The 26,835-nt window shown below is 43.5% G+C and overlaps 1 protein-coding gene and 1 pseudogene across 1 annotated transcript in view; one reads left to right on the top strand and one right to left on the bottom strand.

Annotated features, from left to right (window-relative positions):
• The window catches only part of LOC126455064 (lutropin-choriogonadotropic hormone receptor-like), an 805,745-nt gene that overhangs the window by 761,774 nt on the left and 17,136 nt on the right, over positions 1-26,835 (top strand). The window lies entirely within an intron of this gene.
• LOC126426926 (5S ribosomal RNA) lies at positions 16,072-16,189 on the bottom strand (annotated as a pseudogene).

The raw sequence follows: 26,835 nt of genomic DNA on the forward strand, positions 1-26,835 counted from the left end.
GATAAAAACGTAACATTCCACATACCACGCCAAGATTCGAACAAAATAAGGATAACAGCTTATATATGTCCCTCGAAAACCTTAACTACATCACGTATTTAAGCTGCATAAAACTCGATCTTCTCTGGTTCTAACTAGCGCTCAATTATTTTCATGTAATTTGTATAGGATTAGCTATGGGTAGGATGTTTGTTGCTGTGTTTATATTGAGTTTTATAGTATGGATGAAAAATCATCTTAAATTTACTTGTAATAATCTGCAGCAGTGAAGAGTTTCACTGGTCTGCACTGTTTTTAGGATTCCGTACCTCAATCACTAAAAGGGAAAACCCCTTTCCCTCAGAAAAGGTTATAGACATCAAGATGAAAGTTATGTCAAGTATTGTCTACGGTCCGTTGTCGGTGTAAATAATTGAAGCTTCTAAGTCAACGAAATCAAAATACACGGCCACATATGTCCATGTTTTGATACTAGCAAACTCATTCATCAAAATCTATAAATGAGCCTGTAAATAATATGTGGCGGTCTGTCAGGTGAAAAATTATAATCTTGAAAAGTGACACCAGTAACAGATCGAAAAATGAGTGGAAATTTCTGTGCTGGTGTAGCGGTGGTGTAGCGGTAAAGTGCGTGCCTGGAAACAGTGTCGCGTATTGAATCTCTGCCGGACCAGTTATTTCTCAGTCATCATTCTACAAAAGTCACTGGATACCTCTTAATACTATTATTGAACCACCAGCAGCTTGCACAGGGCCTTGTTGATAACTTGAGCCCATGGCTTCTTGGGGTCTGCGCCACACCCTCACCCTACCATCAGTCGTTACCAGCTTAAATTGGGACTCATCAGATTATGCCATGGTTTTCCTGTCCTCTAGGGTCCAACTGACATGGTCACGAGCCCAGGAGAGGCGCTGCAGGCGATGTCGTTCTGTTAGCAAGGGCACTCGCGTCGGTCGTCTGCTGCCACAGCCCATTAACGCCAAATTTCGCTGCACTGTCCTAACGGACACGTTTGTCGTACGTCCCACACTGACTTCTGCGGTTATTTCACGCAGTGTTACTTGCTGTTAGCACTGACAACTCTATGCCAACGCCGCTGCTTTCCGTCGTTACGCGCGACCGCTACGGTCGCAGGTTCGAATCCTGCCTCGGGCTTGGATGTGTGTGATGTCCTTAGGTTAGTTTAAGTAGTTCTAAGTTCTAGGGGACTGATGACCTCAGCAGTTAAGTCCCATAGTGCTCAGAGCCATTTGAACCATTTTTGAACCATTTTTGAACGGTCGTTAAGTGAGGGCCGTCAGCCACTGTGTTATCCGTGGTGAGAGGTAATGCCTGACAGTCTTCAAAGTCTGTAAAATACCGTCGTGCGGTCAAAATCACGTCGGAAACCTTTGCACTTGAGTTACCTACGTACAAATGGCAGCTCCGCAAATGCACCGTTCTTTTTGTACCCTGTGTACGCGATACTGCCACCACCTGTGTATGGGCATACCGCTATTCCATGACGTTGTCACCTCAGTGTGACTTAATGTTCACCTTTCGACGATGTGAGGAGTCGGCAGAAACAATACGCGGTGCGGATTGCACGTTAAACAGTAGGTCCCCCTTTCCGCAGTTGTATCACTATGGTAGGTTAGGGATAAGCAAGGCGTTAAGTGGTCTCCAAAAGAAAGACTTGCATCATGCCGTTGGGCCACACTAAATTACTGTTATTATCTACATACACAAGTTTGTAGGACCCTCAGAGCGCTAGTCCTACTCGCACCTGTCTATTTTTATATGAGACATGTTTGCCACTAGTCATCGCAATTTAAAATGTCTGTTTCGTTGCCTCTTTCAGATTCTGAATACTGCTTTCAACAGATTTAATTCGAGGAGGTAGCGGTAATGATGTATTACGATTATAAACTGATGGGCTTCCATCTTCGACGTCAGTACATCTACATCTACATCTACATCCATACTCCGCAAGCCACCTGACGGTGTGTGGCGGAGGGTACCTTGAATACCTCTATCGGTTCTCCCTTCTATTCCAGTCTCGTATTGTTCGTGGAAAGAAGGATTGTCGGTATGCCTCTGTGTGGGCTCTAATCTCTCTGATTTTATCCTCATGGTCTCTTCGCGAGATATACGTACGAGGGAGCAATATACTGCTTGACTCTTCGGTGAAGGTATGTTCTCGAAACTTTGACAAAAGCCCGTACCGAGCTACTGAGCGTCTCTCCTGCAGAGTCTTCCACTGGAGTTTATCTATCATCTCCGTAACGCTTTCGCGATTACTAAATGATCCTGTAACGAAGCGCGCTGATCTCCGTTGGATCTTCTCTATATCTTCTATCAGCCCTATCTGGTACGGATCCCACACTGCTGAGCAGTATTCAAGCAGTGGGCGAACAAGCGTACTGTAACCTACTTCCTTTGTTTTAGGATTGCATTTCCTTAGGATTCTTCCAATGAATCTCAGTCTGGCATCTGCTTTACCGACGATCAACATTATATGATCATTCCATTTTAAATCACTCCTAATGCGTACTCCCAGATAATTTATGGTATTAACTGCTTCCAGTTGCTGACCTGCTATTTTGTAGCTAAATGATAAAGGATCTATCTTTCTGTGTATTCGCAGCACATTACACTTGTCTACATTGAGGTTCAATTGCCATTCCCTGCACCATGCGTCAATTCGCTGCTGATCCTCCTGCTTTTCAGTACAATTTTCCATTGTTACAACCTCTCGATACACCACAGCATCATCTGCAAAAAGCGTCAGTGAACTTCCGATGTCATCCACAAGGTCATTTATGTATATTGTGAATAGCAACGGTCCTATGACACTCCCCTGCGGCACACCTGAAATCACTCTTACTTATGAAGTTCGAAGATAAGTTGATATTTACAATTGACATAAAGAAATATTGTAATGATTCATGATGATATTTATCAGATTATACGCCAACAACGTACTAGAAGTCCGTGAATTTCCCATCGTTTCCGAAAATAATACAGCCACCACCTGGGGACGTTAAACATGCCGAAATGTTCTATGCAATTTCGTAATATTTTTTTCTGGCATGTGGGCTTCATACTTTTTTGAACGTTTTCTTTCACACTTTTCCTGAACCTTTCATTCATTGTCATCCATTGTACCACCTATCATTCTATGTTGTCCTATTACACATTTCATGCGTAATAGCTGCAAACAGAATGCAGATACAATCGTCAGATCGCCTGTGTTCAACGATCAATTATCATTTCACATGCATTAAGTAGATTCTTTGTAGATAAGCCAGTTTATCTCATTGCTATATTATCACCTACAGTTTCACAGAACTTTCTTAGAATGGATCGCAACTTCTCAAAGCTTGCCATAATATATGGACGCGTAACAACCTGCACTGAGTTCGGATCATCAGAAGTGCGGCTTTAAAGCTTAACGCGTTGCAATTTACAGCTGTCAAACACTGTCCATGTGTTTCGAATACACGGAGATAGCAGAAAAATATATCAGCACAGAAATTTCCACTCATTTTTCGATCTGTTACTGGTGTCACTTTTCAAGATTATAATTTTTCACCTGACAGGCCGCCACATATTATGAGAAGATAAGAGTTCGTTTTATCTGAGTAGACAATGGATGATACTGTGCAGAAGTGCCATCTCTGTAGCAGAGTACAGCAGTAATGTCTGACGTTTTCATGTACATATTCTACAAGAATGGCGTTACACGGATGATCATTGACATTAAATTGTTGATTCGACGTCAGCCAATCTAATTTCCACGTTTCATCTGTTCGCAAAAATAGGTTACTGGTGTACTAATGGCTGCAGCGGATCCACAAGTTTTAACAATTAAGTTTACATAAAATTATTTCTCTCGCCGAAACTTTTCCACTAACTAAGGTTGTTCACATTCGGTACATGCTGGGTATGACTGGCGATTGCATGTTTTCCGTCCCCCTTAATGTTAAAAACATAACAGTTCTTTTGTATACGAAAACAGATCCCTGAAAGGGCTAGTAATTTCTTACTTACAAAATTGTATACAAGCAAATCGTACCCAAAATTTACGTTATGTCAAGAGACAAAACTTTATACTGAATGATCATTTTAGTATACTATTTGACAATCGGATCGGCCTTATGTTTTATTAAAGTTTTCGTTTATTTGTCTGCTGGGACATCAAAAGCTACCGTTAATATCTAGATAATATGTCAACATTATTGCATGACATGGCAGGAGGATGTGGATTTGTGGAAGAACGATTAAGATTAAATGGACCGATAAATGAATAGGTCCTCAGCAGAGTCGATGAGAAAGGGGTATGAGGAAAGCAGTAACTACAGTAATAGACTGGGTGACAGGATATGCCTTAAAATAGCAGGGAATAACCTCCACGATGCTAGGGGACACAGCGAGAGGAAAGACTGTAGGATAACACGCAGATTGGAATATATCCAGCAAATAATCGAGGACGTTGAGTGTAAGTGCTGCTCCTAGATAAAGAGGTTGTAACAAGGGAGGAAGCTAAAGAGGGCAGTGTCAAATCTGTCATATGACCGATGACAAAACAAGGGCAGGAGTTCTCACACAAGGAGAGCGAGAGGATATCGATATCTATTCCCTCACTCAAAGTTCGAATAGTACTCTTTGCTACCAAAGCAACATCTCTGGTTTTCCGCTAAAAAAAAAATAATTTCTGGTGAGGTGAAGCCTACGTACCACATGAGGCATTGTAGATGAGTTATCAACGATACGCTGGATGTGTTACGCGGAAATTGGGAAATGGGGTTTCCTCCGTGGAGCCAGTACGATGCAGTTCGTGTCAAAGATTAGTTCTGACATGCAACTATTATCGGTTGCACTTTTAATATTTCGATTGAAGCCGCTTATCTTGCTATACAGCATGTTCTAGCGGACAGGACAAGAGTATTCGTTGTGCAATCGTTGAGGTAAGTTGTCGCAAGTATTGTGTTCGGTAATTTATGCACAGTTATTACATCATAATTTTGTGCAAAATTAAATACGTAGAATACACCATTGACTGGAACTCAATAAAGTGCCAGATTTTAATTTAATTAAGTGTGTGGATGTGGAACACTAAATTAATCAAACTCGATGCTTAGAGACGGTTGCAACCTGTATAAAAACAATCTTTAACGCAATGGCTATTTCGCGAAGAACATTGAACTGCAGTAACAGTGAAAGACTCTACACTAAGGCACACAGAAACTGCTGAGACGAACCAGGTACTAAAGTTCATACTGTGAGTAGCGATTTTTTTTAATCACTGATAAGACTTGCATCATCGTCAGATGCGGTCAGGTTAATCAGCTGCATGTTCGTGCTGATACAAACGCCCTCTCTTCAGTGTCGCAATGTCTAACGGAAGAACTGTAATAAACATTCAGTAAGTAGAAAGGAGGATGTGTTACAAAGGTTACAAATCAGCAAAAACAGACACTACAGTCGGTGAAGAAACGTGTGAAGACTATATAAGTGCCATTGCTACATGCCAGTAAAAACGGTAGTAAAAATTGCGATTACATACAGGGTGTCCCAGAATGAATCTTCAATATTTACGGACATACAGGTACGTTCATTCCAAGCGAAAAATTTAAGTAAACATGGGCTCTAAAATGCATACCTAAGAGCTAGGAGCACTACTTCATCTTCGATACAGTAAAACAAATCTCTTCTACTACGAGCTCTTTGCTCTCCATATTTCGGCAGGAGATACTATAGCCAAAGCAAAAAAAAAAAAGACCACTAAAGACGGGCTCTAAAATGCATACCTTAAGAGCTATGAACACTTGTTCAGTAGAAGAATTTTGTTTCAGAGTAGAGAAGGTGAACTGACTATTTCTCCTGGGAGAGCCTGTATGGTTTGCATCTCCTCCTCTTATTTACTCTTCCGTAAAGAGGCGCAGTAGTTTCCTTACGTTCTTTGCCCCACCATAAACATCATAATTCCACGCTCACAGCAACTAGGAGGTTTTAGTAATTTTTGGATCGTGGTAGCCTCTGTATTCCTCTCGATGGTGTCCAGAGTCATTGATTGCACCGAACTGGAATTCATCTTGTGCTGTCATCTCGACCCATGGCCACTGGTAGCAATCATGATATACCTATGAAATTCGTAACGAGAGAGTCAGAAAACAATTCGACGGAGTGAGGTTGCTGAGAAATTGTCCTGTGCGAAACTTAGGTAACTCAATCAGTAGAATGGCTGACTCAGTTTGTGCAGGACTAGTGGATCTGTCCAGAGGTAGTCAGTATTTTCTGGTTGTTCCATATCTTTTGAGATGTACAAAGTGCGTATCTCTGGCAATAGCGGCTTTCTTCAAACATGAGCTCAACTCGTTTCGCTAGTCGAAGGACACTCTCAACCGTGGTAACACTCTGACCCATCAAGTGCTCTTCTAAGATCATAATTATTCGAATAACGCGTTGTATCCATTTTCCGTTGGAAATACTCCCTACACGCGTCGATATCGCACTACAACCGATTTATTCCGTCATCAGCAGTCAACGAGGGTTGTCACTTATAGTTAACGACAGCAGATTTTGCCTGTAAATAAGTTTCAGTATCGCTGTTACGTCTATCGCCAAGACAAACTTACTATCTGAGCGTTGTGGCAACAAGTGCTTTGTATATTCATGGCTGCAACGCACAGACATGCTCACAAAAGAAGTCATTATTTCCGAGTAATTTCAAGCCGTCTGTTGATTCTTCTGTGAATGCACCATAAATTTTGCGTTGTTCTAACAAAGTTAAATTTATATTCACCTATGGGCGTGAATTGTGAAAAATAACAAAAAAGTGTATAAGAATTTTTTTAAATAGATGATGGACTAGGTTACTAAGAATATCGTGGCGGAATGTAGTAATTGCAAACTCAGAAACACTCGGAAGAGGTGGTGATCAAATTCCCATCTTGACATTTTGAAGTGAAACACACTGTTGATTGGCTCATTTAAAACCAGAAGATGCTGACCACGGATTAATTATAGGAGATTTGTAATCTGGTAGTTGTGAAATGACATACGAAAACACATATAACCAACAATACAGTTCGGTTGATGACCCATGTTCGACTGGGAATTGATGGATCCAGGTATCTATTCATCTGTTCTACTCCTGTCTATATCAGGTGTCGTGAAATAATAACGCTAATTTTGAACCACACGCTAGTTAACTGCAAAGATGTTTGGAAAACTCATGCAAGAGTCACATACACGTTCTGATACCCTTCAAATCACCTAGTGAAGCGGTGATTAGTTGAAGACACTGAACGCGCATTCAGGAGAATTATATTTCAAACAACAACCTACGTATTCTAGGTTACTTTTTCGGTTGTTTCCTAAAATAAGCTCAGGCAAGTATGTGAGAGTTCCTCCAGCAAGGTCACGACCGAGTAGCTAGGCCATCTTTGTCCACATGAATGAGTTGGCTGTGTTTATCGTCCTCAAGTCGAGTTCAGTTCTTCTTTCATTCCTTTTCTCCTCCAGAGATTCACTTAAAATTTAGCAGTGTCAGTTGTCACACTGGTGCCCTTCTGTTCCACTGCCTAAGGATATTTTTAATGCAGCATTCGAATAGATTAACGCACTAATAATACATTTGTTCTTCTTTACTTTAATTGCACGAACTAGATTACTACGTCAGCAATTATAAGAACCTCGTTTGTTAATCTGTAATGTTTTCTGCGTACTACGCAACAATTCATACTCCACAAACTTCGCATGTTCATCATCATCAGTTATCTGCTATATTAGCAGGTCCTTTGCCTCTCCATTTTCTGCGATCCATTGCTTCCTTCTTAAGGCTGCTGTATGTTGTACCTTCCATCATGTCATCCAGTATCTGGAATCTCTTCCTTCCTCGCTTCCTTTTCCCTTCTACATAACCTTCTAAAACTGTTTTTATCAGTCCGTCATTTTTTCTTAATATATGCCCAATCCAATTTCTTTTTCTTCTCTTTATTACATCTAGTAACTGCCTTTTCTCTCCCACTCTTCTCAGTACCTCTTCATTTTTTACTCTGTCCATCCAACTTATTCCTTCCATCTTCCGCCATGTCCAGATCTCAAAAGCCTCCAGCCTTTCTCTGTCTTTTTTCCTCATAGTCCATGTTTCAGCGCCATATAGAAGAACACTCCATACAAGACATTTTATGAGTCTCTGTTCTCTGTCCATACCGCTGCAGAAGATTCTCCTTTTCTTATAAAACGCCTCTTTTGCCATTGCTATCCTTGTTTTAATTTCTGTGGTGCACTTCCAGTCGGTGTCTATCCTGCTTCCAAGATACTTAAAATTTTGCACCTGTTCTAGTTTTTCTCCATTCAGCACAATTTTTAGTTCCTTATTTCCTCCTATTGCCAATACTTTTGTTTTATTTGTGTTAATTTTCATTCCATATTTTTTTCCGTTAGTTGCAATGGTGTCCACCAAATCCTGTAATTCTTTTTCCCCTGTGGCTAGAAGGACCATGTCATCAGCAAATCTCAAGCACCTTACTCTTCTTCCTCCAATTTCTACTCCTTTGTCATCTAATGAGCATTGGTCAATCATATTTTCCAAGTACAGGTTGAAAAGAGTAGGTGATAAACAGCATCCTTGTCTTACTCCTTTCCCTAGTCTGATCCAGTTTGTACTTTCTCCTCTCACTTTAACTGAAACTTTTTGATTAAGGTACAATGAGTTTATAAGTCTTCTGGTTTTCCAGTCCACTCTCTTTTCCCTCATAATAGTCGCCAGCTTGTCCCAAACCACATTGTCAAATGCCTTTTCTAAATCGATGAAGCACATATATAGGTCTCTTCCTTTTTCAATAAACCTTTCTCCTAAGATTCGTAGGAGCCCTATTGCATCTCTGGTGCCCGTATTCCGTCTAAAGCCAAACTGCTCCTCGCCGAGATTCTCCTCTATTACTTTTTCAAGTCTTTTATTAATTATTCTTAACATCACTTTGGCTGCATGTGAAATGAGGCTGATTGTCCTGTGCTCGCTGCATTTCTTGGTTCCTTGTTTTTTCGGCAATGGAATCATTACTGTTGTCAAAAAGTCCTCAGGCCATTCACCACTGTCATATATTTTATTACATAACCTCAATATTTCTCTTATTCCATTGTGGTTCAAGCATTTTAGTATTTCTCCCGGTATTGTATCTGTACCTACTGCTTTGCCATTTTTCATTGCAGCAATAGCAGACTTTACTTCTTCCATTATGATGGTCGGTCCTTTCTCTTCATCACTTACACTGTTGTGTTATTCAAGTTCCAGAGTTTCTGGTTTGCTATTTGTGTCATATAGCTCTTTTATATATTCTTCCCATCTCTGGAGGACATCGTCACGATCTTTATACACTACCTCTTCGTCTTTACTCAAAATTTCCATAGTAGCACTTCCTGCTCTGTTTTGTTCCCATGTCATAGTCTTTACTCTGTTGTATAGTAAGTCGTATCTTCCTTTCCTGTCCAGTTCTTCAATTTCATCACATTCCTCTTTTAGCCATTTTTTCCTAGCCTGCTCTGTTTCTCTTCGCAGTTCGTTATTTAACCTTCGGTATATCTTTCTTGCATCTTCAGTGTTCTTGTTTTTCAATTTTCTTCTCTCCTCCATCTTGGAAATCATTTCTTGTGTGACCCATGGTTTTTTTGACCTTTTCCCTTTTACATATCCTATATTTTGCTGTCCTGCTTTAATGATTCCTTCTTTCAGCATATTCCAGTACTCGTTGGCATTATCAGGTGCTTCTTTGTCTCGTAATGTGTTTAGAAAGTCCCGAGACAGCATTTCTGTAATTTGTTCTTTGTTGGACCTTATCTTCTCTAGATCCCATTTCTTCACCATTGTCGCCTTTTTCAGTTTCTTCATTCTTATTTCTATTTCTGCCATAAGTAAGTTGTGGTCACTATTAATATCTGCACCTGGTAATGTGTGCACCTTCTTGATTCCATTCCTGTATCTTTCTTCTACCAGTATAAAATCGATTTGGTTTCTATATTTATCCCCTGGTGATTTCCAAGTGTAGAGCCTCCTCTTATGGTTCTTGAACCATGTGTTTGCCACTATCAGCTGCCTTTTCCTGCAGAAGTCAATTAACCATTCACCTCTGTCATTTCTCTTTCCAAGACCATGACTGCCTACTATGTTTCCCTCTTTCCCTTCTCCCACAATGGCGTTCCAGTCTCCCATTACTATTTTGCAGCATTTTTTATTTTCGTCCATTATTCTCTCTATTACATTGTACGTTTCCTCTACAATTTGGTCATCATGTTCTGAAGTTGGCATATACACCTGGACAATCAGTAAATCTTTTTGTGCTCCTTTCAGCCTTACACCAATAACCCGGTCATTTGCATACTCTACATATTCCACACATTTAGCCAATTCCTTTGTCATAATCATTCCTACTCCATTAATTCCTTTTACTTCTCCTCCTGAGTAGTAGAATACATATTCATCTGACTGCAACTCTCCATGTCCATTCCATCTTACTTCAGCAACTCCTACGAGGTCCATATGATTCTTTTCCATCTCTCTTTTAAGGTTTTCTAGTTTTCCTGCTTGTAGCAGAGTTCTGACATTCCAGGTACCAATTCTCGTTTTGATTTTTTGCCTCCTTTCAAGTTGTCCCCCCCCCCCCCGGAGATCCGAATGGGGGACTATTTTACCTCCGGACACTGATTTAACATGAGAGGAAGCCATTTTTTGTGCATAAAATGTTACTACTCGCTAATTTTCAGCGGTTATACAGTACACATTATCGCGTCTTATCAACTAAAAACTGCCTAATCAGCGACGTGGCTTCACCAACTTATTCTACAGTTTTAAATCAAATTAAAATGCTACAAATTTCTGCTCGAGTTAAATGGTTCAAATGGCTCTGAGCACTATGGGACTTAACATCTATGGTCATCAGTCCCCTAGAACTTAGAACTACTTAAACCTAACTAACCTAAGGACATCACACAACACCCAGTCATCACGAGGCAGAGAAAATCCCTGACCCCGCCGGGAATCGAACCCGGGAACCCGGGCGCAGGAAGCGAGAACGCTACCGTACGACCACGAGCTGCAGACTACTCGAGTTAAATGCACAACGAAGCGAGTATAGGTACAAGTGAAAGGAATCTCGAGAAGGATACGATGCCGTCCCGATTGTATTCCGATGCTGTTTCGTTCCTTCTTCTGGTAGAGGGCGTCCCAGTTTCCACGTCCAACAGTGTGGCAGCGCCTTGAAGAGAATCTGGCAAGCCTGTTTTTGGTTGCTTATGTTGCAGGAACGAGCCCCTGCACGCCGAGAGCGAGGCCTCTAAGCGCCCCCGCCAAGACCCGTCCTTGACACAAAAACACAGGTCTGGAAACCAAAGAACTCATTCAAGGGCTTTAGGCAGCCTTAGCAGCGTTGCATGACATACACAGTCGAGTCACTTCATTATGATCGCCAGCTAGCATCCAGAATACTGAGCAGTAACGACAGCACTTACATGGGCTGGAAAAGACTAAGTCAGAAGAGAACATATTTAATTATGTCTGGGGTCGTATTGCCTACAATGCATACCCCAGTTGGTGGAAAGTTGATGGCGAATAATAAAACCATCCAAGTGCTTGCGTGAGTTCAATAGAGCCAGAAAAGCATGAATTTTTAACCGCCGTCGTCCGTTTCTAAGTTTCTAGTAACATCGGGTCGTGCATTGTACTGCTGAGGCGCACCAGTCCCAAAACACGACAGATATGACTGCACTTTCTCAGAAAGGCCAAATCGATAGTGTTTCTCATTTTGGTGATGTCCGAGAATAATTCACTGTTATTTTCTAAGCCATAATACAGCTCCTCCGAAATTTTGTTCTTCCAACTGTTTTGCGTAATGTTCCGTTTTCCAGTATTTTTATCTAAATTTCTATCACCAGTATTTGGTCGGCAAGAAGTGGACAGGTAGTGGGTTACAGACCTTGATCACAGAGCTACCACATGCCACCATTGTACGTGAAGGAGGAACCTTCCTAACAAGGCTCCAGCGCTGACTTATCATATTCGTCTGGGCACACTATACCGGGGAATTAAGAGAGATCTCACCTTAGTAATTAAGTATGTCATACAAACAGCCACGAAGGTGGATTCATTGGATTGTTGTACTAAACTCAGAAGCGTTTGCGGAACTATCGTTCTCAAAATCGTCTACTTACCCAGTAACTTCATTGTTCGTTTCACATTTTCCGGCAGTGGTCTGTGGTCTTCATAGACGATGATCACCTCTCACGTCAGTGACGCTATGTTCTACTGTTGTCATAATTACTCGTATTATTCAGAATTATGCCACTTGTCATGTGACAACACATTATAATGATAGCCACAGGCGAACGGCTCAGAAAATTCTCTTTTCCTAAATATTGTTTAAAGAGCAGCGAATGACCTCCTTTCGCAGTCCTGCATTGATTGTTTTCAATGACACGAACGAAATCCGAGATCTTTAGAAGCACGCCCGTGCAGTGGCGCTTGGCACGGAGATAAGCCTGTTCGAATCCCTCTGGGGGATGAAATTGTCAGTGGCAGTATTTGCCGGCAGGGAGAGGACAGGTGGCGGCGTAAAGCTCCTGATCACCAGCCTTTACGCCAGTGTCCTGGATGAAACTCCAGATCTCTCCACAGTGCCTCAAGAGGGCTTGTGACACAGTTGATGATGATCGGTCCTTCAGATCGGGACGTTAAGTTTACCTGTCCCCTTCCTGCACTAGGACAGGACTAGGCTGTGTACCATCATCGGGTTTCACAGTCTCCATTCTCTCATCATCATCATCATCATCACACCACCACCACCACGTAGCACAAACGTGTGCTACCCCGCATACTCCCCCATTACACTCGCGTACAGCGCACAAATACACGGACGGAAACCTCTCACATGCCTGCAAGGAAATGGGTTAAAATATGTGGAGCAGGAAAACTCTCTCCGATAGGTGGCTCACCCCAGCCCGCATGAAATCCCAGCCATTAATGCCACACGACTTTTACACAACAAGTGACTTGAATGCACCAGGTCCCTTACTTCTCTCACCGAAAAAAAATGAGGCATACCAGCGTCTAAGGATGCCATTTAAGTGATGACTGATCATCATTATTTCTTTCTGGGACCAATCTATGCGGTTTCAGTACACGTAAAGGGTCACAAGATGCGACAAGGTCGCGAACTGAACAGTGACCCGAATACAGAATAAATTTCCTTTAGTTCACGTCTATGGTCACAAATTTGTTGTCATCAGACTACCGGCTTCTTTAGATCTGAAGGTGGTCACTATAGACCGAAACTGGAAGTCTGATGACAAAAGAATTTGTGACCATAGACGTGAACTAAATTGAAATTTACACATAAAGTGTGTCCCACATAAAAACCGGTACGCTCTCACGCCCGCGATTCCAATAACAATGAACTAACTAAAAAAGAATAACGTTAAAAAACATGTAGTTACTTGTTTAATACATACGCTGGAAGTAGTGGCTATGGGCACCCGGGCGTCGCTGACTTCTTGCGATTACGTTACCAGCAACACGTTGTAATTCTGCATATGCGATGTTGTTAATTTCTCAACTAATGTTCCGTTTAAGATCGTCTAATGTGCGATGATTATCAGCTTTTTCAGTATCCGTCCACGGTAGGTGAGTAGTCAGCGCGACAGAATGTCAATCCCAAGGGCCCCGGTTCGATTCCCGGCTGGGTTGGAGATTTTCTCCGCTCAGGAAGTGTGTGTTGTGTTGTCCTAATCATCATCATTTTATCCCCCATCGATGCGCAAATCGCCGAAGTGGCGTCAAATCGAAAGACTTGCTCCCGGCGAACGGTCTACCCGACGGGAGGCCCTACTCACACGACATTTACGTCTTTTTATATCAGCTTTTCAGTGTGCCCTATAAATAAAAATGGCACGATGTTAAGTCTGAGGACCTCGGGAGCCAGAGGTCTCTACTGACAAGTCTGTCTTCAGGGAACAAGTTGGTGATGTGGGCCATACTTTGGTTGGATGTGTGAGCGGTTCCTCCAATTTGTTGGGATACTGCATACAGCTTCTCTGCATCTGTTAATTGTGCATAGAAAGAGTCAAAGACCTCTAGATATCTGGAACCGTTTAAGATGTTATTGAAAAGTATGGGGCCAATAGTACGCATGCTGGACAATGCACACGAAACACCTATCTTCTCTGAGTGGAGAGGTAATTCGTGCGGAATATGTGGGTTGTCCTGCGACCAGTATCTGCAATCGTGGGAGTTAACATAATCTCACAAATGAAATCAGGCCACATGTGACATGAAGTAAGGCGAGGGGTCCAAGTAACCGTTAACAATGGATGTTAACAGTCAGTCACAATAACAAACTCGTTTTTGTTGACCTCAAATTTCAACACTTACTCCACACTCACACGACAGGCTTTTAACTTCGTATGTTGTAATACGCAATGGCACAATGTACTAGATACACCAGCCTGCTGCGATAACCTGCCTACGGACTTGCGGGAACTTCTCATAATGTCCATGCGAATTATGTCTGTAGTTTCAGTGGTCCTCACTGTCGATGGCCTATTCATCTGCACATACTGAACGTGTCCTACAAGCCTCTGTTTCTTGTAAAGATCTTGTGTACTGCTGGTAGTGGGGAGTTTCCCACCACGACACTGCGATTGAAACATTTCTTTACATATCATGATGGAGCCTGTCTTTATGTAGGACTCCACAGTACCAATTCGCTGTTGTAATGCAAACTGCCCCATTTCCGTAGCAACTCAACAACATGAGCTTCTCAGAACAACTGACAAACGAACACATAAATGCACTCAACTGTCCAATAAAACGCAGACAACGGGAGAGTATTGACACTTCACGGGCAGTTTGACAAGACATGGTTAACCGTTATCTGAGGTGTACCGGTTTTATATGGGACGTAGTGTAGCTACAATATGTTTTCAGATGACTGAAGTTAATGTACACTCTAAGACATGACAAACGACGCACCACGAAGGCATTATTCGAATACGACGGAAATCGATAGATGTGATTTACATGATCAGATAAACAAATGATTACAATCTCAGAAAAATTGGATGATTTATTCAGGAGAAACAGCTTCATAGATTGAGCAATTCAATAACTTGTTGGTCCCCATCTGTCCCTTATGCAAGCATTTATTCGGTTGGCATTGATTGACAGAGTTATTGGATGTCCTCCTGAGAGACACCGTGCCCAATTCTGTCCAATTGGCGCGTTAGCTCGTCAATATACCGAGCTGGTTGGAGAGTCCTGCCCACAATGCTCCAAACGTTCTCAATTGGAGAGAAATCCGGCGACTTTGTTGAGCAAGGTAGGTTTTGGCAAGCGCGAAGACTAGAGGTGGAAACTCTCGTCGTGTGCGGGCGGGCGTTATCTTGCTGAAATGAAAGCCCATGATAGCTTGCTATAAAGGGCAACGAAACGGGGCGTAAAATATCGTCGGCGTACAGCTTCGCTGTAAGACATTCACAGATGACAAGCAAATGGATCTTGCTATGAAATTAAATGGCAGCCCAGAGGATCATCCCTGGTTATCGGTTGAAGACAATTCTACTCCGGTCAATGAGATGCGACGCGGAAGACGTGTCTGGACAAGCCCCGGAAAGCGGTAGAGTACCAGCCTGGCTGTCGCCCACCATACGGCCCGATAACTGGGAGTGAGGGTCTGAGGTACCGTTTTATTTCCTAACAGGACTCCTTTGGTTGTCATCTGCAGCAGGCTTACAGCACAGCGGTACGTCGACAATATTCTACATTGCATCTACCGAGTTCCGTCCCATTCGGATAATTCCTTCGAAGTGCCTCGTCACTTTTTTTTTACAAAGAGCACTCCGTCTTCAGGCCACAAGTGGCCCATCGGTACCATCCGACCGCCATGTCATCCTCAGCTGAGGATGCTGATAGGAGGGGCGTGTGTTCAGCACCCCGCACTTCCGGTCGTTATGATGGTATTCTTTGACAGGAGCCGCTACTATTCGGTCGAGTACCTACTCAGTTGGCATCACGAGGCTGAGTGCACCCCAAAAAGTGGCAGTAGCACATGGTGGCCCGGATGGTCACCCATCCAAGTGCCGGCCACGCCCGACAGCGCTTAACTTCGGTGATCTGACGGGAACCGGTGTATCCACTGCGGCAAGGCCGTTGCCACTTTTTTTATAAGAGTCTTTTTAAATACAAAATTTTTAACACAAAATCAGCCTCTCAAACAACTATCTCACTCGGCTTCCTATGCACATTCACCGTCAAGTAGATAAAAGTTAAATTCAATGATATAATCCCTAAAAATAGAGCTAAATTTGAATCTACGAACAGAAAAAGCCTTAAAACAAAACAAGAATTAATTTCAGTGATTCGAAAAATTTGAATGGGACAACCGTCCTGAAAACGCTTTAATTTTCAATATTCAAATGGGATGTGGTATGTAATACGTGATCCTAAATGAGGTAGTGGATTCGCCTCATCGTCTGATGAAATGGACTAATGTTCACTCGGTAGACGGTTTGATGCTATTGACTACTTCTGGTTGAGTATCACAGCTTCGAGAAATTAAAAAAAAAAAAAAACATCCAGAATGAGAATTTCACTCTGCAGCGGAGTGTGCGCTGATATGAAACTTCCTGGCAGATTAAAACCGTGTGCCCGACCGAGACTCGAACTCGGGACCTTTGCCTTTCGCGGGCAAGTGCTCTACCATCTGAGCTACCGAAGCACGACTCACGCGTGAGTCGTGCTTCGGTAGCTCAGATGGTAGAGCACTTGCCCGCGAAAGGCAAAGGTCCCGAGTTCGAGTCTCGGTCGGGCACACAGTTTTAATCTGCCAGGAAGTTTCAAAAAAAACATCGTTTCCACCAGGTTATTTTAAATGAGTGTTTTACTAAGCTCTGTCCGCCCCGATAACTGAGTGGTCAGCGCGGAAGTCTGTAACGCCAAGGGGCCTCGCTTCGATTCCCGGCTGGATCGGAGATTTTCTCCGCTCAGGGAATGGCTGTTGTGTTGCCCTCATTATCATTTCATCAACGCCAGTGGAAGACAACGGGAAACCACCACTGGAATCACTTCCCTAGACACACATGCGGTGGACGAGCCTTCCCCCATTATAAGACCTGCCGTAAGGCAGAACACAAAGTTTCCTTAAGTTACTAAGCACTGCTATTCCCATGTACATGGTGGACGTTTGGTTTCTGTTGGGCGCTACTGATGAGGATGATATATTCACATCCATCGAACACTTGAGACTGAGCAAGCGATCAAAATTAGCTGTCAGTGCTTAATAAAGTAGTAACAATAGTACTTAATAGCCAGTTAAAGCCCTTCGGACGGTCATCTGTGCACTACAATCACCGCTAAGAAAGATCCTCTCGATGCATAAGGCAACCATGGTTGAAATTGCATTCCCCTATATGGAGAAGTGCTCAAGCCACTTCGTCATGTTACAGCGTAGACAAAGCGTCGACAATGTCAAATGCAAAAGGTGCTCATAATGATGTGACTAGACTGCGTTTAGAAAACAATATTTCTCTGTCAATAAATTTTCAATGATTTCAGGTTCACGTTTCGCGGTATACCTTCAGCCTTGAAGCAGCTGTCCATACTCGGATGTTATTACGAGAGCTATTCGGAAAATAAGGTCGGATAGGTCGCGGAATGGAAAATCCGTGGAAGCTTTGCACGGATATGTTGGACAATGTCTCCAGTACGCCCGTCAGTCGCCATCACGTCGCTTTTTCAGTTGTGATCACACAGGGTGCACGTAAAGATGTCTAGAACAAAACTGTCTCCCGCCAAGTATGGGTGCCCGCTGTGAGGTCTCGCCTGATTTCGTCAATCTCACATAACTTGCCTGTCCTGCATTTCCTTTTCCATGACAATTCTCAGTCGCACACTGCAGGGCACTGAGGACGATCCTGCAGTGTTTGCGGGGGGAAGTGTTTGATTACGTGCCCTACAGCTCGGATTTGTCTCCATCTGGTGATCATCTCTGCTGACATGAACCTCTGACTATAAAGACAACATTTTGGCACAGACAATGAACTGCAGACCAGCGTAGAGAAGTGGTAGAAAGCATGCCCTCTGTTGCCAGGGTATTGGAAAGTTGGTGCAACGCTGCGACAAATGTCTTAGTCGGATAAGCGACTATGTAGAGAAGTAGCTGGAAGGTGTTACAAAACGTTGCAAATAAAACATTTTTGGTGTTCACTGTGGTTTCCATTTCGCGACAGATCGGATCTTATTTTCCGAATAGCCCTCGTACATTTACGAGGGGCGTTCAGTAACTAATGCAACACATTTTTCTTCTCGGCCAATTTTGGTTGAAAAATTGTGGAATTTTTAGTGGGACTTCGTTCAATATACCCTCTTCAGCTCCTACTGTTTCATGAAGTTCCAATAGGTGGCGGCGCTATAAGTATGCTTCAAACTGGCGTCTGTAACGCAGATTCAAACAGAGAACTGTCACTGAGTTTCTTCTGGCGGAAAACCAGAGCTTCCCAGATATTCACAGACGCTTGCAGAATGTTTGCGGAGACCTGGCAGTGAACAAAAGCTCGGTGAGTCGTGGGGCGAGGCGTCTGTCATCATCGCAACGAGGCCGCGCAAACCTGTCGGATTTCCTGCATGCAGGTCAGCCGTACTCAGCTGTGACTCCTGCAGTGTTGGATCGTGCGGACACTCTCACTCGAGGTTATCTGCGGATCACATGCATTTCTCGCCGCACAACCAGACATTTTTGTTGGCTCCGGCATCGATCTGTAGAGTAGTACCGTGCGGGCATACAGGTCCTCCCAGTAAGGTGACGTAAGCCCGTCGCATTGAACAGAGATTATGTTGGGAAACAGGGTTCTGTAGCCAAAAGAGTGGAGAATAGTATAGCGTATTGTAATCCTGAATAAAACCAACTTGCTTTCAGAAATAAATGTGTTGAATTGCTTATTGAAAAGCCCCTCGTTTGATGCAAGAGTTGTACGAAGGGAAGACGGGATTGGTGGATGCAGCGCAGCTTTTGAGAATGATGGGCGTCCTCGTGCGGAGAGGCGGCGGTGATGCGCTCGCCGCAGATATGAGACGTCTTGGCCTGGCCGGGCGTTAGCGCTGACAGCCAGTTTCCAGCCCGCCTGCCGCGGACGTCTGGACGCCTGTCGATAGCGGCCAAGTTCCCCGCAGTGATCCTCCTGCTGCTCTCCACTGGCAGGCAGGCAGGCTATAGGCACGATGGGCGCCAGCAGACGCACGAGTGATTGACTTGTCTATTAACTTCGGTGGCGTTTAGCGGCAACTCCCTACAGTTTTCTAGGGAGTTCTGTCCCTCATAACTCTAAAAAGGAACGGAGATATAACTGAACGTTTCTTCATTCTCTTGCTTACTACTGCAAAAATCTACTCCAACTATTGATTTTTACTATGAGTCAAACTGAATTCCAGACATTTACTTAAGCTGCCTCATCAGAACTATCTGGACGCAACTATACTACTGGCCATTAAAATTGCTACACCAAGAAGAAATGCAGAAGATAAACGGGTATTCATTGGACAAATATGTTATACTAGAACTGACATGTGATTACATTTTCACGCAATTTGGGTGCATAGATCCTGAGAAATAAGTACCCAGAACAACCACCTCTGGCCGTAATAACGGCCTTGATACGTCTGGGCATTAACTCAAACGGAGCTTGGATGGCGTGTACAGGTACAGCTGCCCATGCAATTTCAACACGACACCACATTTCATCAAGAGTAGTGACTGCCGTATTGTGACGAGATAGTTGCTCGGCCACCATTGACCAGACGTTTTCAGTTGGTGAGAGATCTGGAGAATGTGCTGGCCAGGGCAGCAGTCGAACATTTTCTATATCCAGGAAGGCCCGTACAGGACCTGCAACATGCGGTCGTGCATTATGCTGCTGAAATGTAGGGTTTCGCAGGGATCGAATCAAGGGTAGAGCCACGGGTCGTAACACATCTGAAATGTAACGTCCACTGTTCAATGCGAACAAGAGGTGACCGAGACGTGTAACCAATGACACCCCATGCCATCACGCCGTGTGATACGCCAGTATGGCCATGACAAATACGCGCGATGTCGCCAAACACGGATGCGACCATCATGATGCTGTAAATAGAACCTGCATTCAACCGAAAAAATGACGTTTTGCCATTCGTGCACCAAGGTTCGTCATTGAGTACACCATCGAAGGCGCTCCTGTCTGTGATGCAGCGTCAAGGGTAACGGCAGCGACGGTCTCCGAGCTGATAGTCCATGCTGCTGCGAACGTCGTCTAACTGTTCGTGCACATGGTTGTTGTCTTGCAAACGTCCTCATCTGTAGACTCAGGGATCGAGACGTGGCTGCACGATCCGTTGCAGCCATGCGGATAAGATGCCTGTCATCTCGACTGTTAGTGATACGAGGCCGTTGGGATCCAGCACGGCGATCCGTGTTACCTTCCTGAAGCCACCGATTCCATATTCTGCTAACAGTCATTGGATCTCGACCAACGCGAGCAGCAATGTCGCGATACGATAAACCGTAATCGCAAAAGGCTACAATCCGACCTTTATCAGAGTCGGGAGCGTGATGGTAGGCATTTCTCCTCCTTACACGAGGCATCACAACAACGTTTCACCAGGCAACGCCGGTCAACTGCTGTTTGTGTATGAGAAATCGGTTTTAAACTTTCCCCATGTCAGCACGTTGTAGGTGTCGCCAACGGCGCCAACCTTGTGTGAATGCTCTGAAAAGCTGATCATTTGCATATCACAGCATCTTCTTCCTGTCGGTTAAATTTCGCGTCTGTAGCACGCCAACTTCGTGGTGTAGCAATTTTAACGGCCAGTAGTGTACGTAATGCGGAATTGAGTGCTAGATACCACGAGACGTCAGTATAAAAGAAGTGGGAAGAATTGTGATGGCGGTAGAGAAGGTGTAACAGCAGAGTGGATCGATCAGAATGGATCAGTGATTTCGAAATTGACCTAGTCACTGGATGTCATCTAAGTAACAGCCAGTCTTTAAGCTGCCCAAATCGACTGTTGGTGATGCGATTATGAAGTGGAAACGCGAGGGAACAACCACAGCTGAACCAAGGCCCGACAGTCTTCATGTACTGACGGATAGGAACCTCGAACATTGCGGAGAGTGGTCGTACAAATTCATATGAAATCAGTGAAAGGAATCACTCTTGAGTTCCAATGTTCTGTCAGCAGTCCAGCTAACACAATGATTCTACATAGGGAGTTAAAAGGAATGGCGTGAAATGGTTCCTCATAAACCACACATTTCTGTAACCAGTGCTAAGCGACGCTTGAGGTGGTGCAAAGTGCGACGCAACTGGATCCTGGATGATCGTAAACAAGTGAAATGTAGTGATGAATCACGCTGTACCCTGTAGCAAGCCGATGGAAGGGTTTGGGTGTGGCGAATAACTCGAGAACATTAACTGCTACCACGTGTAGCGCCCACACTGAAGTACAGAGGACGTGTTGGTACAGTGTGGGGCTATTTTTCGTGGTTGGGCTGTGGTTCCCTTGTTGCGCTTAAGAAGATGCTAAATGCAGACGGATATGAACACATTTTACAGCACTGTTTTACTGCGCAGTGCAGAACACAAGTTCACAGATAATGACTGTATCAGATTGACAACGCACTCTCTCGTAAAGCAGCATCCGTAGGTAACGGCTTGGGACAATAACATCCCTGAAATCGACTGGCCTGGCAGTCTCAGGAAACACCTGATGAAGACGCCGCAACGTCGTATTGGGAAGATGCAGACCACTGGCAGTATACTCGATTCTACGTGATGGCAGCGAATCGCCGGGAAGTCTAAGAAATTATACAGGGTGATCCACTGATAGTGACCGGGCAAAATATCTCACGAAATAAGCGTCAAACGAAAAAGCTACAAAGAACGAAACTCGTCTAGCTTGAAGGGGGAAACCAGATGGCGCTATGGTTGGCCCGCTAGATGGCGCTGCCGCGGGTCAAACGGATATCAACTGCGTTTTTTCAAAAATAGGAATCATCATTTTTATTACATATTCGTGTAGTACGTAAAGAAATATGAATGTTTTAGTTGGATCACTTTTTTCGCTTTGTAATAGATGGCGCTGTAATAGTCACAAACGCGTAAGTACGTGGTATCACGTAACATTCCGCCAGTGCGGACGGTATTTGCTTCGTGATACATTACCCGTGTTAAAATGGATCGTTTGCCAATTGCGGAAAAGTTCGATATCCTGTTGATGTGTGGCTATTGTGATCAAAATGCCCAACTGGCGTGTGCTATGTATGCTGCTCGGTATCCTGGATGACATCATCCAAGTGTCAGGACCGTTCGCCGGATAGTTACGTTATTTAAGGAAACTGGAAGTGGTCAGCCACATGTCAAACATCAACCACGACCTGCAACAAATGATGATGCCCAAGTAGGTGTTTTAGCTGCTGCCGCGGCGGATTAGCACCAGTAGCAGACAAGTTGCACGAGAATCGGCAATCTCAAAAACGTCGGTGTTGAGAATGCTACATCAACATCGATTGCACCTGTACCATATTTCCATGCACCAGGAATTGCATGGCGACGACTTTGAACGTCGTGTACAATTCTGGGCACAAGAGAAATTACGGGACGATGACAGATTTTTTGCACGCGTTCTATTTATCGACGAAACGTCATTCACCAACAGCGGTAACATAAACCGGCATAGTATGCACTATTGGGCAACGGAAAATCCACGATGGCTGCGACAAGTGGAACATCAGCGACCTTGGCGGGTTAATGCATGCTGCGGTATTATGGGAGGAAGGATAATTGGCCCCCATTTTATCGATGGTAGTCTAAATGGTACAATGTATGCTGATTTCCTACGTAATGTTCTACCGATGTTACTACAAGATGTTTCACTGCATCACAGAATGGCGATGTACTTCCAACATGACGGATGTCCGGCACATAGCTCGCGTGCGGTTGGAGCCGTATTGAATAGCATATTTCATGACAGGTGGATTGGTCGTCGAAGTACCATACCATGCCCCGCACGTTCACCGGATCTGACGTCCCCGGATTTCTTTCTGGGGGGAAGTTCAAGGATATTTGCTATCGTGATCCACCGACAACGCCTGACATCATGCGTCAGCGAATCGTCAATGCATCTGCGAACATTACGGTAGGCGAACTACTCGCTGTTGAGAGGAATGTCGTTACACATATTGCCAAATGCATTGAAGTTGACGGACATCATTTTGAGCATTTGTTGCATTAATGCGGTATTTACAGGTAATCACGCTGTAACAGCATGCGTTCTCAGAAATGATATGTTCACAAAGGTACATGTATCACATTGGAACAGCCGAAATAAAATGTTCATACGTACCTACGTTCTGTATTTTAATTTAAAAAACCTACCTGTTACCAACTGTTCGTCTAAAATTGTGAGCCATATGTTTGTGACTATTACAGCGCCATCTATCACAAAGCGAAAAAAGTGGCCCAACTGAAACATTCAAATGTGTAATAAAAATGGGGCCTCCTATTTAAAAAAAAAAAACGCAGTTGATATCAGTTTGACCCGTGGCAGCGCCATCTAGCGGGCCAACCATTGCGCCATCTGGTTTCCCCCTTCAAGCTAGACAAGTTTCGTTCTTTGTAGTTTTTTAGTTTGACGCTTATTTCGTGGGATATTTGGCCCGGTCACAATCAATGGACCACCCTGTATATTTCATCTTCCTTATGGTCTCATACAGCATCAAAGTTATCATAGTGAAGGTTCACAATCAATACTGAAGTGCAGCACTTATAATAGCAACACATTATCGTGGTGATCAATACCAAAGTGACGAAAAGCATGCAGAAAAATAAATACATGAAACTAGCAAAGACAATAGCCTATAAGGTACCATCACAGATGATTATACTATGATACTTCCACCGGCGGTAATGACGTGACTGTATAATACGTGCAAAGACTTAAGTAAGATAGCTCCGTTGAACATCTTTGCTAAAAATAAATGGAGAACTAGTGACAGTGGGAGTTATCAGGGGCAATGAAGAGCACACTTCGTAAGTCCCAATTGCAGTGTAGACACTTTTGTTGTTCCAAGATGACCGGTTTCAACAGTCTTCTGCCGCCATCATATTATCTTTTTGGAGACTGGCAGCAACTTAGTGTTGTGTGGCAGGCCGGGAGAATCATGTTTGCCGCCAATATCCATGGACAGTAAGAGGATTTTATCGACTGTGTGCATTCTATCAACTGGATGTTTATCAAGATATGTATGTACCTGTGTGGAGTACCTTTTATGCTTTGACTTTATGTAATGTAAGACCGCAATTTTATAACGAATTTCATAGGATCAATTGATGACAGCATAAGACTGTTGATTCCGGTCATCTGGGAACAGTAAAACTATCTACATTGTAACTGTAGCATATGAAGTGTGTTCTTCATTTCCAACCACACAGGCAGTCACACAGCACAACACCTTAGAAGATATCAGTGTTCATGTAACAAGAAAACAAAAAGCCATCAGCAACAGCGAAACTAAATAATTTTGTAGCCCGAGGTCCACACGTATATTTTTATGGTACTTCACTCGATTAACTAATATTTCCCTATGCTAGTACATTGTGTAAATACAATTATGTCTTTCAGAGTATTGTCAGCATCTGCTATGAACTTTTGCTCCTACGTTCTTTTGTTTCTTACATATATTTAGCTTGACTGGTATAGTCTCAACACTTTCATATCACGATTACATGTTACATAGAAGCGTATGCTAAATCATCTAAGTTATTTAATAGTACTGCACTGCTATTTAAAGAACTATACGGTCCTTCAATTAATCTCTGCACAACCGAGCGTTATTTATTAAATGACACAACAATTTTACTGTTACCAGTCACCGTTTTATTTATTTCCACGACGCGTTTCAAAGGTCTAAACGTTCATCATCGGGTGGATATGACATATGTGTGTGTGCTGTGTTACGATTTTTTGGAGGAGCTTGTGACACACTCTCCAGTGGTCATAGGTTCCATTCGCTGTCGTAATACATCACATGTACACTGTCATATTTGTAAACAAATATCATATTTGGCAACAGCCCTTCTAATAGTGGGGGGAGCTATTCCAACAATCGGGTAGATTTTATCGACTGGAGTTGGCTTCATACATCCCGACGGTCTCATTGATTGCAATATCAACCTGCTTGGTGTGAGTGGATGCACTCCACACAGGTGAAGCATACTCTGCAGCGGACACACAAGAAGCAAGAGCCGAAATTCTCGGGACATTAGGACTTGCTGCCCAGACAGTGGATGTGAACTTCCTCAAGATGTTATTCCGTGAACTAACTTTCAGCCTGGTGTTATGGCAATGTTTCTTGAAAGACAGAGTTCTGTCAAGGGTAACACCCAGATATGCTGGTGTTGAACAATGCTCCAGTCGTTTGCCTTGCCATGTAACGTCCAGTTCCCGCAGAGCTTCTCTATTCTTCAAGTGAAATGCGCACACCTGAGTCTTGTTGAGATTTGGCTCTTTGATTGTCCGGATCTTGTAGGGTGCGATTCCTGATACTGCCAAGGATTTTTCCTCGGTGGGAGGACTGGTACAAGGGTTCACTTAGCCTCGTAATATCAACTGAGGAACAACTTGACCGAGTAGGAGCGGCTCCACAGTTTGGAAAGTCCGCAAAACGACCAGGAGAGCGATGTGCTGACAACATGCCTCTCCATACCGCGTCCATGGCTGCAAGGCCGAGGATGACGCGATGGCAGGTAGGCATCCCTTGGGCCTTGACGGCCTGGACAAGGAGTTCGTTATTGGTCTCTAAAGAATGTGGCTTTCTTCGAATGAGTTCCCTAAGTTGCGACCGACAATGGTAAGAGTTTCAAGGCCACCCCTTTTGTACTCAGCAAACTCACACAGTAAACATACCTCTCAAAAAGTGAAAATATCAAGTGGGTATTGTAAACTGTGCACGCAAATGTCAGTAACAGGATGAATAAACACACTTCCAGCAGGGCACAGGTGTGAATAGACGGTGACACAGAACGATACGTGGAACCAAAAAGCGTTAAAATCTTTAGTTTGGCAAACAGTCTTTTTCAGCCTGACAGTAGGAGACTAACGTTGAAACGTTACAATGTAGAGACATGTTTAAAATAATTTTATCGTTCCTCTAGTATGCACATATGGTAAGAAACAATATATGTACCGCAACCCGCTGAGAATCCTTCAAAACTAAAAGAAGCGAAGCGTGTAATTAAGACTAATAAGACTCATTTTATTTACTCGCAAAGGTGGAAATTGTACATTAACTAGACATCATCAAGTCAGCTACTAAAGAGCGACATTTCACCTGTTTACGTATTTTAAACCTTTCTGTATTGTTTCTTTGTGGAATACATCCAAAGGTACCACCACCTCCTTCGTCCTTCACTGTTGGCACTATATATGAAGACAGGTAACGCTCTCCAGACATTAGCCAAACCGAACTCCTTCCGTCGGATTGCCATGGAGTATGCAGTGATTCGTCACTCCAAATCAGTCGTTTCCAGCCATCCAGTGTCCAATGACTTCACTCGTTGCACCACCTAAAGCGTCGCCTTAGTTTTAACTTCACAAATGCGTGGCTTGTGAGGGGCCGCTCGATCATTGCACCTCACCCCTTTCAACTCCCTATGTATAGCCTACAGGGTTATAAACACAAAAGCAAATAGGGGTAATGCAGGAGTAGGTTTAATAATGAATAAAGCAATAGGAATGCGGGTAAGCTACTACAAACAGCACAGTGAACGCA

Source organism: Schistocerca serialis, chromosome 1, assembly GCF_023864345.2.
Source record: "Schistocerca serialis cubense isolate TAMUIC-IGC-003099 chromosome 1, iqSchSeri2.2, whole genome shotgun sequence".
NCBI lineage: Eukaryota > Metazoa > Arthropoda > Insecta > Orthoptera > Acrididae > Schistocerca > Schistocerca serialis.